This window comes from Mirounga leonina, unplaced genomic scaffold (genome assembly GCF_011800145.1).
Source record: "Mirounga leonina isolate KUSES-001 unplaced genomic scaffold, KU_Mleo_1.0 Mir_127, whole genome shotgun sequence".
NCBI classification, from domain to species: Eukaryota; Metazoa; Chordata; class Mammalia; order Carnivora; family Phocidae; genus Mirounga; species Mirounga leonina.
In genome coordinates, this window is record NW_023270316.1 from 9396259 (window position 1) to 9413296 (window position 17038).

The following is a 17038-nucleotide window of genomic DNA, read 5'->3' on the forward strand; positions in this document are numbered from 1 at the left end:
GAAAGGTCTTTTCAGGATCCAGTGCATGGTAATTGTGCGAATGGATTAAAAGCCACCGAGGGCTGGACAGTCAAAGGGAAAGAAAGAGTGGTAGTCTGTATGGGGCAAGGAAAAGTCTACGAGAACCCTTCCCACCTACACCCCTACGTATACCACGGTGTAGGGTGTGGTGAAGATTTCCGCTATTAGAGAAAGTGAATCAGCAGGACAGAAGAGAGAGTGAATTTATCGATACTGTTGAGGACATCTCCGTGCTCAGAGCTTAGATTACAAATGCACTTCAGTGGCATCAGGGTCCCTGAGAAGCACCACTAGTTGTTTCACAAAAGCCTGATGACAGTAATCATGATGATTAGGAATGTACTGTAGAAAATGAAAGCTGGATTACATGATTTTTAGGATTCTTCCTGGCTTCGAAATTCTATGGATGGCCAACTTAAAATAATCAAACCAGTTTCTTCAACTGAAGTAATCTATAGACCAATGGGGGAGAAACAAATAAAAATAGATATATTAAAATACTTTGAATAATTAATGTGTATTCACATTTTAAAAATTTCCACTTTCAAGATGGGAACAGGAACACAGAACTAACTGTGTACCAGATGCGGTCCTAAGCGCCACCCTAACTCATCAGTCTTCACCGTAGCCTTAGCAGGACGAGGGAACTAAGGCACAGAGGGAAAAATAACTGGACTGAGGTCACCTGGCTGGTTTTGGGGAGCCAGGACTTGGACAAAGACAGTCCAACTATAAATATGAAACAAAAAATATATTGGGATGGTGGTGCCTGGGTGGCTCAGTCGGTTAAACGTCTGCCTTCGGCTGAGGTCATGATCCTGGGGTCCTGGGATTGAGCCCCGCATCGGGCTCTCTGCTCCGTGGGGAGCCTGCTTCTCCCTCTGCCTGCTGGTCCCCCTGCTCGTGCTCTCTCGCTTGCTCTCGCTCTATCTTAAAAATAAATAAAAATCTTAAAAAAAAAAGCAGGTTGGGATGATGTCACTAGTCGACTCAAGGAAAAGAAATAGCTGTTTGAACAATTAGAAAAAGAGTGGAAATAAAAAAAGAGGAGTGACTAATACAAATTGAAAATCCGGTACCAGTAAACTGTTCAACTATTCAAACACAAATAGGAAGTGCTTTTGATCATATTAAGTAGACTTGCTTTCTCATTGGCTCCAGCACTTTCATTGTACCAGATCATTCATAGTTGAATGCCATCAGGTTTTGACTAAAGAAACCACTGGTGTTGTGAGTACGCAAAAATTACTATGTTCCATTTGTTTCCAATTTTTTTCTTGTGTTCGTGGATATTAAGTGTTTATTTTTTTCAGGTTTCAGGTTTCTACTTCTACATTTCTCTCCCTGGATACTCATGAGAAATTGCTGTAGTTATGACAGGTTGCATGTTTTTTTTCCCCCTCTGCGAGCTCAGTTTGCGTGTTATTGTATCATAGGACATTTTGAATCAAGTGCCGCTAGTACCAAGCTGCTATGGGCAGCTGATGTCAAAAATATCCACTGTAACACTTCTCGGCACGCAAGTGAGAGCACTTCAGATCACAGGGACAGAATTTCCAGCCACTGTGCTTTTCTTTTTTGCATACTATAAGCAAAAAGAGTGCAAAACAAAAGGGGATTTATTAGAAAATAATGCCTTGGAAAAATGTTGTAAAACACGCGATTCATCGTTTATGAAGGTCGTGTGAAATTCAGCACTGTGTTATATAGATACCCCCCCAGAGGCCTTGGCCTCCTTCTTTTCTCTTGTCCCTAATGCTGTTTTTCAAGTGGCATCTTTCTTCGGTGTTTGATTTTATTGGGGGGCAAACTCTTTACACATCTGGAAGTAAGCAATACCCTCATGAGGGAACCATGAAATGAGATGAGCACCTACATTTGCCTCTGATATGACCCCTTTATGCAAATGGGCCAGTCAGGACAAATGCAGTCCTTGTAGCAGCAAGGGGGATGGGAGGTATGGAAGGCTTTCTTTTCTAAAGGAGGACAATTAAAAAAACAAATCCAGTAAGTCAGTTTTGTCATTTTCTAATATTAAGAGTGCTGAGCCTGCAACCATCAGCAAATTTCTTATACATGAATTCATTTTACAAAGTGAACACCAAGACTCGGTAGCCAACTGACAAGATGCCAGAAAATGTCATGGTAGAGAAGAGGGAGCCTTTCAGTAGCAGTTTTGAACACCTGACCTCTCACTTGCAGTGTCTTCTGGAGGAAGAAACATGGAGCTCATTGATTGAGCGTGAGGATGGAAAAGTGGGATTGGCGGGGAACTGCAATTTGCAGATTCTTTTTCTACTGTCTGAAACACTGGAGGTTAATAACCTTGCCTCCATTCTTCACTGACCCTGGGAAGACCATGAGCAAAGGGCTGAAGCTGGGCAAAGGTCATTTTCATCTCAGCTTGATGAATACATACCAAGTGCCCTTGAAATCTGCAGTTCCTGCTCAAAGTGCTGTGACCTCAGGCTCCCGGAGAGGACCAAAGTCACATGTGTCCACCGAAGAAATCAGGGCTGTTGCTGTGGTCTACTGTGTTCCAAAGAGATGCCAGAACCCCCCCTTGGCTCTCACTGTGGTCTTCCACTTTACTTGCCCCACTATTCATTGTCTCGGTTGACTCCATATCTTTAAAAAATGTGTTCATATAGAGATGTTTCTTATCCTGCTCAGTCTCAAGCCGTTGATATAGGTGCAGTGATTTCTCCCGTCCGATGTATATTTGGCTAACTCTTGAGTTGGAAATCAAAACGTCTTACCCGAGCCTTAAGGAAGAGCTAAGAATTCATGTTTATTGAGTATTTCGCATGTAGTTGACATTGTAGTAAATACTCTATATATGGAAGGCCAGAACAAGCTGATGTGCCGATCTTTTAAAAAAATAATAATCTAATCTGTGGAAGTGGCTTAGGATACCGATCTCACGTTTTCCTGTTACATTTGAAATTCTGGAAGATAATAAAGTGAAAGATTTACCCTCAAGAAGAATAATATATTTGAATCTTCTGCTTTGAAAAGACATAGAAATTTCCTATTTATTTTGCTCTGAAGTGTATATTAGGGAATGTTTGGCAGGTAAAATTTGACTTCCTTTAAATGCCACGAGTTGTTGTCAGTTCATTTAAATTAATGAAAAATAGACCTTTTATTAACAAAATTTAGGATGTCATTAGAAGCACATTATCAAGCCGTTTTCAAAAACCGTTCGAAGACTTACGAATGGGAAGGCTAGTTTTGGATTGGCCACTGATTCATGTTAACAAATAAATGCAAGCCAGAGGAACAGGTTTTCACTGGCTCTGCTCAGCTGGTCTCTCTGCAGCGGTAGGGTTTGGGTGACCCGGGGTCACAAGCCAGGCTGGCTCTAAATCAAATAACTGTAGAGTCAGCATTAATGTGCTGACTCATTTGAGTGACTCCAAAGCATCTCTCTCCTCTTTCAAGCACCTCCAACTTGTGTACAGAGAAGGCTGAGTGGGCAAGCAGGTGGTGTGGCCTGGGTCCTACACTGCCAGTCGTGGTGGTCAAAACGAGTGTGGGGGGACACCTGCTCAACAACCTGTTGAATTCTTCCAGGTACACGGTAGCCTCCAGCTTCTGAGCTCTGTCTTTCTTGCCAGCCTCATTCTTAGGATCCCATTTTATGCACATTAGATTCTTGAAATTTTGGCCTCAGTTTTTCCAGTATAGCTTGATGTCATGTGAGGCTCCTTAGCTTGGTGGTTGATGACTATCTGGTTCTAGAAAGTTTTATTTATCAACCCATCTATTTTAATTTGTATTTATGTATTTTGTTGAACAGATAACAGATTCTTGAGATGGGTGAGAAATAAGCTCCTCTAGGCTTCTCTTAGCACCACTGTGACATCTTCTCTGCTTTTTTCTCCCAAACCTTCTGAACACACTAGCAAGTTCCTCTGTGTTCCACTGAGAGCCCTGAATATGGTTCCTCTTCTCTGAAGATAGGATCAAGCCCAGTGTATAAAATGCCCTGAAACGTGTTAATTCCAAAAGAAGAAAATGCTTAGTTTTAACTTTTAAATGATGGTTCACATAGGAATGAAGGAAATTCATAAGGTTATTTTGAGTTAGTGAGTCGATAGATAGTTTCAACAGTCTGTAGCTGAAAAGTTAGAGAATCTGTATCAGTCACCCTTTTTAGCAAGAGCATCTTTTTGCTGCTTTTAGAATCATACCCAAGAAAACATGCAGCTTACTAAAAAATAATATTGCTCAATTTCTGTCCTCTCTTTGTTTTGATTTTTAAAAATTGGTATGTGAGTGCTCCCTTCGGCGGCACATGTACTAACATTGGAATGATGCGGAGAAGATTCGCATGGCTGCTATGCAAGGATGATGTATAAAATTTTTATGTGAAAGTGATACAAAGTGAAAAAGAATGATGCCGTTTTTTGAAAATAGTATTGGTTATATAATTTCTATTTGACTTCGGCAACATTGTATGTTCCACTAAAGGATAATTACAAACTATATGGGTTTGCATGGGTCCATTGAGCAGTTCTCACTCACAAGGTGACTCTCTATTGCTGTCATGTCATCTCTAGGGCACATAGTCCGGGCAAGGGATGGTGACAACTGTGTAAGCTAAAACAACGAAGTGATCCGAAGGCGGGATCAGGAGGGACAAGGCAGTCAAACTGCTGGGGAAGGGTGACATGGCCTTGGACCTAGCTCAGGGTTGTACCCTATCACTCACTCCAGACATGAGTTCAAGACTACAGCCAAGACTTGCATATACAGAGAAGCATGATGCCACATTGAGGCTGGATTCAGGCACAGCACTAGAATTTAATGGAAAAATTGGTAGTTGGCACCAGAACAAGTTTGACCGGAGAGCCAAAGATGAGCTGTTCCTCTGAACTTCAGGGGTTGGGGACTCCTGCGTCCAGAGGCTGGACTGTCAGGGGAAGGGCTGTGGCAGTTTTAGTACCGAGCCATGTGGGTGTCCTTGGCACTTACTGGCACTACAGTAGGAAAAGAAAACCGACAGATTCAGAGTAGAGAGGAAAATGCTGGAAGGTACACACTTTTAAAAATGAGAAAAGACACCACCTGTTCAGATATATGAAATGATAGAAATATATTTTACTCCATAAATAAGCACACAATGCTTATTACTCTGCTATGAGGTGACTATTTAAAATTTATGAGAATAATACTTTTCTTCTGAGGGATTCGAAGTACTTTTGTTTTGATTTTCTAAATGTTATTATAGAATAGTAAAAACAAAACAAAACAAAACAAAAAAACAACCAAGAAAGTAAGTATCTTGGTCTGCATTTAGAATTCTTACAAAGTTGAATCAGTTTGAATTCAGCTTTGAACTTTGAATCAGTTTTCCTCTTAATTGTTGAGAATATGAGGATATGTGAGGATAAGACAGTCCTAATTATGGCAAATTATTGCATGAGTTTGCAACCAGCTATAGTTCGCAGACTTACATGAACACAGACCACTTTCTCAGTCTTTCCTGATCGTGATTGAAGGAAATTAAAAAGCTAGATAAAATAAAATTATTGTTTCAAAGTGGTGTGGATATACAATAAAATGCCGGGGTAACATAGAAGAGCCTTTGAATTTTTAGATTCGTAGAGAGATTCAACTTGAAAGGCTACTTTATCCTTTGATGTGAACGTTTTTTTTTATCACCCAACCTCAAAAGATTTTAGTTCATTTGTGTAACTTCAAAAGATTCTCATTTATTCACTGATCAAACAATTATTGAGTGTCTAAGGTGCGTCAGACACTGTGCCTGATGCTTGGTATAGAAGATGATTAAAGAGGGGCGCCTGGATGGTGCAGTCAGTTAAGCGTTTGCCATCCACTCAGGTCATGATCTCAGGGCCCTGGGATCGAGTCCCGCATCAAGCTCCCTGCTCAGCAGGGAGTCTGCCTCTCCCTCTGCCCCCCTCCCTGCTTGCGCTTTCTCTCTCTCTCTCCTTCTCTCTCTGTCAAATAAATAAATAAAATCTTAAAAGAAGATGATTAAAGAGAATTTCTAGCATGCTCAAGTAGTGGCAAGATAGAGGGAGAAAAGTGGAACTCCAGCAACCGAAGGATTATTCTCCCAAAGATAAAATTTTGTAGGGGGCGAGTGGTTTAATGGGGAAGTGAAAGGACTAATATTCTATGCATAGTAACAATAATTTTATCAGTCTCTCAGCTTTAAAATTCTATTTGGTGTCTTTTTGTGTCATCTTGTCCATTTATATTAAAAGCAAAAGTGTTAATTTTTAAAAATTAATTTTTAAATTAATTTTTAAAAATTAAACATTCAGTATTAGACATTTGATTAGACATTAGACTAAGATATTTTCTCATTATAGAGATATAAATTGTTATGTGATCTGCCCTACAGTTCTGGTCTGAAATTTAAATAAATACAAGTGAAAAATATTTGGGGAAGAGAAGAAAAAAAAGGACATGGCATCAATAGAGATGTTTTCACAAATAATTACCAAACAATTTTCATGTCTTTTAAACAGTTCCTATGGAACAGATTTGTTCACTGTGATTATATCCCAAATAATGTCATAAATTAAGGTGGCTTGGAGATCTAGGCCCAGTGACATTTAACTTCACATGCTCAGTGTAATGCCAGACAGAACACATGCAAGCATGCAGCATAGCAACGTTTTCAGAAAGGTCAGACCAAACCCAGAATATATTTATGCAAGGGACTTGGTAGCCTTGAATTACAAGCCTTCTTCCTAATTGCTATCACTATTCAAACTCAAATTTATGAACTGTTGTCAGCTATGTGTTAGAGATAGAGAGGACTGACTAGGAACAAAACATATGCCTTATGTCCTCACCAGGCGTGAGGGAAGGAAGAAGACGTTTGTCTTCTTTAGAAATGAATCCCAAGGGTAGTGTTCATAGCATGGCTTCTGTGGAATTACACAAAGTGCTTTAGGCACTTTATATTATTAAAGATTATCCATTTAAAATAACAAATACTAGGTTATAATCATAAGCTTTTGTTGTTAATACCACAATTTCTGACTCAACAGTGAAGTAATTAATCAATAAAGATTTATTGAGTACTTTTTGTGGACCACAAATGAATGGGTTGATGGTTTAAAAAGTAGGGTAACACATAAATTATGGCTTTCATTGATACATTCATTTAACAAATATCCATTAGGCATTTTGTACAAGCGATCCACAATAATGAGCATTATGAGTGATAGAGGGAAGTAATCCTACATGGTTTTTGACCACAGAAAATTGCCAGGGCGAGATGCTCATGCAAAAAAACAAAACATTTCAATGAAATATATGACTCTGTGCAATATGCAGATAATAAATATTGTGCCTATTTTAGCCTTTAAAAGGAAAAGAGGGATTTTGTGGAAGAGGAGCAACTTGATCAGTTTCTGTGTGATGGGGACACTTTGAGGAGCAGGGAATTTATTTCAAGGGGTACAGGGGAGCAGTGGTGGGGAGAATGGAATAAGCAGAGGCGGTGTTGGGAAGGAAATGCTCATATGCATTCAGGAGAGAGGATGTAGACACATTTGGTTAGAATAGTCAGTGACTGTCTATGATCCTTGGTCCCTTAGATTAAACACCCACAGGTGGGATTACTAAACTCCATCTATAAAGTTGGAACCTGCCCTAAACAGTGACACCAATTTTGCCCTTAGTCAGAGAATGTTCTAAGAATCCCTAACCCATGCTTCAGAGACATAGTTGTTCTGTATTTTTTTTTTCCTTCTGCTGCTGCAGAATAACAAAACAGAGTTGAATAACAAAATAGAGAAAAATTCTGGGCAAAGATTGTGTGATATTAATTCTTAATGTAACTTTCCAAATTGTTCATAACCAAGTTTATTATTGATCTGATAAAAAGTACTAATGAGCATTTAACCCAGCAATCATTAGCTCACCCTGATTCTGGAAATGCATGTATGTAAATCATTCCAAGATACTTCTCTAGACTTTTTATCATCTCCAGGAAAACAGCTTCCATGAATATATTTCATATAGTACACACATGTACAATCTGGAAATTCTTCTTAATGAAGTAGTGAAATAGACCTTGAAGCAACATTCATAATCAAAAGAATTGTTCTAATCTGGGTACCAAGAACATTCATCAAGTCACCAAGGGGACTCTTAGGGGTTTATGAATATAATCCTTTACTCTATGAAAAATTTTCTCTGACATCAGGAGGGTACAAGTTTGTAGCTATAATTTCTAAACGAATATACGTGTTCAATTAATGGTCCTCCAAGATTTCTTCTTTTATGCCTTTCGTGACTTTTCTTTGCCTTTTTGCAAAATATGTAACAAATACAGCTCAAAGTGGTGAGACAAACACACACGCACATACACACACACAGAGCGAGAGCACTAAAGATCTATAAACATTGTTTGCAATAAACAATGATTACATTAATTATTTAGAGTCTTCTGTACTCATCAGTTAGTAAGAAATATCATTTAAAATTTTTAAGTAGGATTGTTTGCATTAAAACCATGAATAGAAAAATTAAAAAAATGAACAAGCATTTGGTTTTGAAATCTCCATTGAAATACTTTAATTTTATGTTTCTATTATTTTATAACTGACACATACCCTCAAGTGGGGTCCTGGTTACTTGTAATAAATTCATAGTGGTATTTAATTTTAAAAATTCACATTGAAATTAGCATAGCAAGTTCACTTCTGAAAACTCTAGAGCAGAAACATATCTTACAGAGCATCTAGCCTAATTCCTTTTTTTAAAATGAGGAATTGTAGTGAGGGGTAGTTGTACTGTTTATTTCCTGGTGTTTGTATTATGCTAAGGTTAAACTTTAGGCAAAGTATAATTTGCTAATGAGTTTTTTCTTAGGACTTTGCCATATTTGTCCTCATTAGGCTTTTCATTTATCCAGAAACACTCAATCATTCCCTTAGTCAACAAATTTTATTGAGGACTTACCTCCTGTACGCTTCATGGAGGTGATGAGTAGATCAAGACAGTCTTAGGAAGTTTTATGATTGTTCTTTGTAAAACAGTTAAGATTTGGAGACCCTTAAGTGGGCTACCTGAAATACACTTGTGTGTGTGCAAGAACTGTTTCCTAGAGTTTGAGACCATGCCGGACTCAGCTTATGTTAGAGTCCTGCTCTCTCAGTGGAAAAGGAAAAAGCACAAATCGGCCCTAGTGTTTCTACTGTTTCTACAACATCCCTCTACTCTTCACCGTTGTTTTTGTCATATTAAAGATAATCCAGTGATACTCGCTTTTAGCTCGTGAAAGAAAGTGTCAGCAATTATTGACTACCTACTGCCTTCTGGTACTTTATATGCATTATTCCATTTAAACGCCACAATAATACTGCACTGTGCATATCATATCTTCATTTTACAATGGAAAAATTGAGACATGGAAAGGTTAACTGGCCCACCCAAGGTTGCATTGCCTGTGAGTGGCAGCCTTGAATTTAGGATTAGAAAAGGAAATAAATTACTTAATATCACTTAATGTCTCCCTTATGAACATACCCATGAGAGAAAAGTAATTTTGATAGCATCTTTTCAACGTCGAATGATTAAGGTGGATAATGAGTTCACAGAAAATATGTCAATGTAAATCTTTGAAAATACTTATATTTTCCAAGAATGGTCGGAATCTGCACTAAATCTGAAGGATATGGAAAAATAAAACTTATGGCAAATCACTGTTTTTCACTGTGAATTTTTGGATAATGCTAGTAAAGCACTTCTTTATAGTTTGCTTAATATATGTCCTCCATAATCTCATTCATGTTCATCAGGTCTTTAAGCCAACACGCCCCCAAATGGTTTCTATAGATATTGTAGCAGAAATTACTAGTTCTCCTCTCTCTATTCTCCTCTTCTTTTATAGCGGTAAATATTTTAGCTAAGTACATGCCCATGTCCCTAAAGACTATTTCTTAGCCTCCCTTGGAGCTAGTTGGCAGTCATGTGATGAAGCCACACCCAATGAGACATGAGTGAAAATGGGGTGAACAATTTCCAAGGCATTTGCTGAAAATAGAAGGGATAGTATGTCCACTTCTCTTTTTTCTGTGGGATGGAGAGTGAAAGTGATGGCAGGAGTTGGAACAGTCAGGATAAGGAATGATGCCTACTGAGGACTACAGAGCAACAAGATAGAAGGAGCTTGGTCCCTCGTGCCTTGGAACCGCCATTAGTGGTTTTAGATTGCTTGCCTTCCTTGGAGAAAGAGATCGACTTCTGCCTTGCTGAAGCCATGACATATTTGTACATTGACAAATTGTATCTTAACCTTCTCAGATATTGATAAGTATGACTTAAGAAAAGGGGTCTGTGGTTAAGACTATTTGGCAAGCCTTTACATAAAAAAGTAGAAAGTTTTTATTTTTAATTGCAGGACTTTCCAGAGCTCGTGTTGTATGAGTTTTTGGAGTAAATTTCGAAGGGGAGGTATGCAGCATTTCTAATTTTTTTATTATGAAGGTCATTTTTAAAATGGGGCACCCTATGGGCTTACATACGTGGAATGCATTTTGAGAACTGCAACTGTAGGAGACACAACTTTGGGAAGCTCTTAGTGACTGAACTTAAGATAAATGTTGAGGGTGGTACACTGAAGGTAGATGTGGGGACGAGGAAATTTTGGTCTACAGAGCCATTCTATTTAACATATTGTTAGGGAGCGTCAAGTGTTGTGGAGATACAGATACATTTCTCTAGAAGGAAAGGGAAATCAATTATTGTTACAGTTGCTCAGCTAATTATGATGTTAAGATAGATGAAATAGTTTCCAAATAAGAGGTGGCCCTATGATCAGCAATTGCACTACCAGGTATTTACCCCCAAAATACAAAAATACTAGTTCAAAGGGTTACATGCCCCAATATTTATAGCAGCATTATCTACAATAGCCAAACTATGGAAGCAGCCCAAGTGTCCATCCACTGATGAATGAATAAAGAAGATGTGTTTTATATACACAATGCAATATTATTCAGCCATAAAGAAGAATGAAATCTTATCATTTGCAATGAAGTGGGTGGAACTAGAGAATATTATGCTAGGTGAAATAAGTCAGAGAAAGACAAATACCATATGATTTCACTCATATGTGGAATTTAAGAAACAAAACAAAGGACCAAACAGAAAAAAAAAAAAAGAGAAAAGACAAACTAAGAAACAGACTTTTAAACCATAAAGAACAAACTGCTGGTTATCAGAGGGGAGGTGGGAGGGAGGATGGGTTAAGTAGGTGATGGGGATTAAGGAGGGCACTTGTGATGATCACTGGGTGTTGAAGTGTTGAATCACTGTATTGTACACCTGAAACTAATATAACACTGTATGTTATCTAAGTGGAATATAAATAAAAACTGAAAAAAAGATGTGGCTCAGGTGGTTGCTTATGTGATGATTTATAATGACATAGGGACAGGAGGAGGAGCAAAATTGGAGTCTCTGACATCTTCTGAATTTATATGTGGGTGGAGTTTATCCATTATTATATGGCTAGAAGATACCATGTTTGCAGTGCCAATATCTGATTTTGTTTCCTTAGTATAGCTGTGAGAGGTGCTGGTGGAGGAAAGCTAAATCCTGGCAGAGCATCCCTTGTCTCCACTGGTTGGGACATGGAGATCCTGAGTTATCTGGTGAGATACCTAGGGGGACATGTGCAGCATGCTTTTGGAAAGTAGAGATTGGAAGTAGAGTTAGAAGCTGGGAGAGACAAGATATCTGGAGAGGTATCTCAGTGACAGGTGAAGCATGGCAAGCAGGGGGGATAAGCAAACAAAATGAAGGATAGGATCTGGAAACAAAGAATTTCAGGCACTTGTGGAAAAAGAAGAACCTCATAATGACTGAGAAGTTAGGATCGGAGTAATAATGGAATGCACAGGAAAAACAGAGTCAAGGATTCTAAGGTGGGGTGAATAGTCTAATGACAAGGCTTTGGTCAATGTTCTGGCACTGAGGGATGAAAGAAAGGGATTGGGACAAAGGACAGATTGCAAATTTGCATAATTAGGAGGTTGTTGGTGAGCATGCTGGAGTAGTAGGTCAGGGCAGAGGAATGGTGGGAGTAGGGATTTGGTTGCTTTGCTTTGAAGAATGGATGACTGTGGAGAGAGAGATGAGGTGAGACCAGAACATGCTATAACATATGTGTGACACATGCTTACTTCACTGGGCTGTTGAGTGGGGTTTTTAGGGAGGGGGCCACCCTTCACTGGACATTTTTAAATCCATGGAAATATTCAAGGGACAGTGGCAGCACCGCTGGGCGTACTTACTACCTTCCGAGACACTCAGAGCCTGCACCCAGGAAATTCAGTTTTGACCCTACTCTGTTTATAGCCAATAAAAGGAATGTTTTACTTTTCATCAAAACAATGACTTAATTTCATTTAGAATGCATTTAAAATTATTTTATAATAAGTAATACTCGTGAAGCCTCAAGCATCTGGAAAAAAATAGAAGGCCACAGCAGAAATAGATGAGATCCAAATTCAGTTCCCCAAGCACCTTGGAAAGTGCCTCTTTGTCCTATTCCTTTAATGCTTGTCAACTGGAGATTGCTTCTGTTCATTTTTGTAACCTTCCTGTTGGGTCCCTTTGAAGTTTACATAAATCTGACTTAAATTCCCAACTCCATACTCTGTAAAAACAACACCCTCTCCCCAGTTCCTCTTATTTCCCAGGGGCTCATGTTCTCATATTCCCCCTAGATGTGTTTTCATATTTTTGCTGGGCTCTAGATCTGATTTTTATCTCAGCTGCTGGAGCCCTTCATACTTTTCTGTTCCATGCATGCTCAGAAGTGAAACCAAAACCACCATTCAAACAAGATATTGGTGTGTATGATGGCTTGCAGTGGTGAAGGTAGTTTTACGTCGCAGACCCAAACTCTGGCTTTGTTAATAACTCAGTGCCCTGACTTCCCTGCCACTTGGAATTTTTTTTACTGATCTCTTTTTCTGCACGATCAAATCTGTCTGTTATCTTGCTGTCCACTGTCCCCTCCACTCTCACTGACGACTTGCCCATCCTCCTATCTAGATGCCTCCTTCACCCTCCAGATTCTGTTAGCATCCCGTGGAGCAGTCAAACTATCACTTGGTTTTGCTGTCTTCACATAAAGCATTCTCTCGGGTCACACTTCCCTGCTTACAGCAGTTTACCCAGAGATTTTCTTAAACCAAGACGGTTCTCTCCCTTAGGGGAACTCTGGTGCTGGCTGTTAAAATGACATTTTTTTTCAACTGGCTACGTTATTTTTTAAAGATAAATATGTTATTTATTCTTCAGTGGTTGACATGTCTGGAGACTGCTGAAATAATTGCCTATTTTTCCTGCAGCATGTGGTCTAAGTAGGGACTTATTTGAACAGATTGAATGAAGGAAATAATAATAATTATTTAATACGTACAGAGCTGCAGCCCCAATATACTCAAATGACGCTTGTAACTGGTGTTTACCATGTAGAGAGCTTCCTCCCTGATATATTAAATCATCCACAGAGTACAGTTTTAGGCCTGGTCTCTGAGTATCACATCCCCAAGTCCATCTGTTTCCAGTAAGATGTAAACTCTGCAAGAAGTGTAACATTTGGGAGCAGACTCTGAAGGCATCCTGTGTATTCAGTGGGAGCAGGGATGCTTGGATGCTTTCCAGGGGAGCCTAGGTACATTTCAAGTGGAGTTCCCAAGGCATGTTCTTCTGAACAAGACCTTCGTAGTTATATTATAAAAGCTTAGATGTTAAACTGCATGGTCTCTGAGAAGGGTTTTTTATTTTTTATTTGCTTTGTTGGGGAGAGGAAGGCAGAAGAGAGAAAAAAATCACTTAGTATACATTAGTCACTGTACCAGCTGCTTTATTTGTGGTATTTGATTTCATCCCCTTGGTTGTGTCAAGGGAGAGGTTAACGTCCCTATTTTCAGATTAGAAACGTGGCACCTATTTTAGTATATGTGCTGCCGAAGCGAGCACTAGAAACGTGGCACCTAGAGAGATAAGGATCTCTTCTATGGTTGCGTCCAGAAAAGGGTCAAGTTAGAATTCACCTCAGCTCCAACTTGCCAGGATAGTCCCAAATACGGAAACCACAATGCTCTGTTATTCGCTTCTTGAGCTTAAAACTTCACATTCCTCTTCTTTCTTTCAAAAAAATATGAGAGACTGTGGATTGTGATTCTGCAAGAGGAAGAGTAAATGTCAGTTGTAGGGAGAATAAAACTGTTTCAGTGAACGAGTCAAGTCACTGGACTATTTTCCTTTCTATATGTTTTTTTTTCTTCAAAAACTAGGTGTTATCCAAATACATGAATATTCCATGGTACTCTTCAAAATGGGAAATGTATTAAAATAGCATGCTTAATAAACACGTGATCCTGTTCTTTAGAGAGATGGTATACTTTCATGATTCAGAGCAGGGCCTGGCACCCACACTCACGGGTTCGAATGCCTGATCGTCCCATGTTAACTGTGACCTTAGGGAAGTTACAGACGGTTCTTTCTGTGGCTTAGTCTCCTCTTCTCTCCAAAGACGATAAAAGATAAGAAGAGTCCTATTTCATAAAGTTGTTGTGAAGATTAAAATGTGCAAATGTGTGGAAAGTGCTTAGAACAGTGTTTGGTATGTATGTAAGTAAGGGATCAATAAGTTCATTAGTATTGTGAGTTCGTGAGGGACAACAGGCAATAGTAATAAAGACACTATATACATAACTCCCAGTTGGAATATTAAGAAGAATGCTGGCAACCAAACTGATTAAATAAAGTTACATGTAAATTTTGTTAAAATATTGCTAATTTAGTGTTATTTTAATAGCCAAAAGGTGGAAATAACCCGAAACCTAACAACAAAGAAATAGTTAAACACATTGTGTGGAACAGGATTAAAACATTGTGTAAACCTTAATAAATCTTAGCTTTCTAGTTATCCGTCTGTCCATACATACCCATATAAAGGACTGGAAGGAAATACAGCTATAAGTTAACAATAGTCATTTCTCGGGGCGCCTGGGTGGCTCAGTGGGTTAAGTGTTCGACTCTTGTTTTCGGCTCAGGTCACAATCTCAAGGTCCTGGGGTCCGGCTCTGGGCTCACAAGGAGTAGGCTTGTCTCCCTCTCCCTCTGCCCCTCCCCCTGATCTCTCTCTTAAATAAATAGATAAATCTTAAAAAATAGTCATTTCTCAATAAAGCAGTTACAGGTAATTTATTTTTTTCTTCCGTAAGTTCTCAATATTTTTATAGTCATGAAAAACCATTGAAATAAATTAAAAAATAAGCCTAGTTGGTGTATGAGTCACAAAATACATAATATAGGTTGTCACCCCATCTTCCTTCCCTAGACACTGTGCAAGCCACTGCAGGAGGGCTTCAGACCCACTCTGTGTTTACAGGTGGGCTCACTGTGCACTTCATCCTTACATCCCAGAGCACATGGTGCCAGACCTTCTGTATTTGGGGGGGTGTGATTCCCGCCCTCAAGATTGCTGTTTGCTTTCAATCATTTATCTTGAAAATTAACAAATGCACATTATGATAGATGCTGAGAGGAGCTTTGAAGAGTAACACATACCCTGGAGTTTAATGAAATATATTCTTTTTGCACACAAAGTATATGTAGAGTGAAGCTTACCTCTGGGGGGTTGAAAATTCTGCATTTTAGAGTATCTTGATTTTGTTTTCTGAAGGAAAGATGCATTTTGAACCTATTCCCAGCCACTGTTAACTACCCAGAGTGCTAATTAAATGCTTTAGCTCATAAAAAAGTAACTTTAGGAATGGCTAGGAGGTGATGTCAATGTATACTGTTGTTTTGTTCACTCTTACCTTAGAAGCTACCTTTCCAGAATTTTTAACTTGTCCACTGCTTATTCTCTGAGGGGCAGACCCTTGAGCCTCAGGAGATGGCCGCCAATTAGCTTTGCAATTCTACACAAACCATTTTATACCTCCTGGGCCTCTGTTTCTTCTTCTGTGAAGAAAGGGACCCTTCAGAAATCTTAGCCTGTGACCAGGAAGCCTCTTTTCTTGGGCTGCAGATGTTAGTGGGATCGCCTGAAGGACTTAAGCTGCATTTGTGCTATTTCGTTAGAATTCATTTATGGAGTCTGATGGCAGAGACACTTAAGCTAAGGGATGGGTGGGTGGGCCCCCATCTTTCTGCAGTTCTTACAGGGGCACTTCAAAGACCCCTGTCAGCCTGTGAGAATCATTTATTCTAACGGTCACATTTGCTTCTGGGCCAATCATTTTGCGAAGTGAACTGAAGAGATGTGATCCAGCCGTGTATCATTTCCAGTCTAACTCAGATAATAATGACCTGGACAGGGATAGTAAGGATGTAAATTTTAAAAATACATGCCTTAAATGAGATCAGTTACATAAGCAGGCTAAGAAGTCACTGAGGGCAGGGCCACCTCTGCGGGTTCTCTTTAGCTGGTGAGAACTCGCATCAGAGAAGAGTTTGAATAGCTGTAAAATTTGTGAAAAAGGTACTCAGCATTCAACTTTGTTCCTTTTTCCCCTTGGTGAGATTCAGTAAGTGTTTGAGGTTATGGAAGGTCTTCCCTCTCCTGGGATTCTTCTGGTGTGGGATGCTTTCCAGCAGGGTAATAAAGGGCAAGAGAGCAGAGCCTGGGGCTGGCTTCCTAATCCTGCCTGGAGCCCTTCCCACCCACCCTGGGAAATGGAAGAGCGAGTCTGCAGGCACAAGCTGGACTGGTGAGTTAAGCTTAGGAGGGATCTTCTAAGTGACCCCCATAGGCATGGCATGGGATCAAATGCTGCTCCCACATGTGACGGAAGGCATCAGTGAGCTATACACTCCTCAGGGGAGGGAGAGGAGTTTGAGACAGGAAGTAGATATGGGACAGTCTTTCCTTTCTGATAATGAGTGGTGGCTTTTCCAAGTTTTGGATAACTTTCAGCTTAAACACAACTTTAGAATTAAAACAAGGATGTATAAATTTAAGGCAAAGTGACATTGCGGTTGTTTAAAATAG

At 39.4% G+C, this 17038-nt stretch overlaps 1 protein-coding gene and 1 non-coding gene across 3 annotated transcripts in view; both read left to right on the top strand.

Annotated features, from left to right (window-relative positions):
* FGF14 (fibroblast growth factor 14) overlaps positions 1-17038 on the top strand; it is a 596396-nt gene that overhangs the window by 106045 nt on the left and 473313 nt on the right. The gene's annotated exons all lie outside the window — the stretch shown is intronic.
* On the top strand, positions 4303-4409 carry LOC118009710. Its single transcript, XR_004678998.1, has one exon. It is a non-coding gene; the product is annotated as a U6 spliceosomal RNA (small nuclear RNA).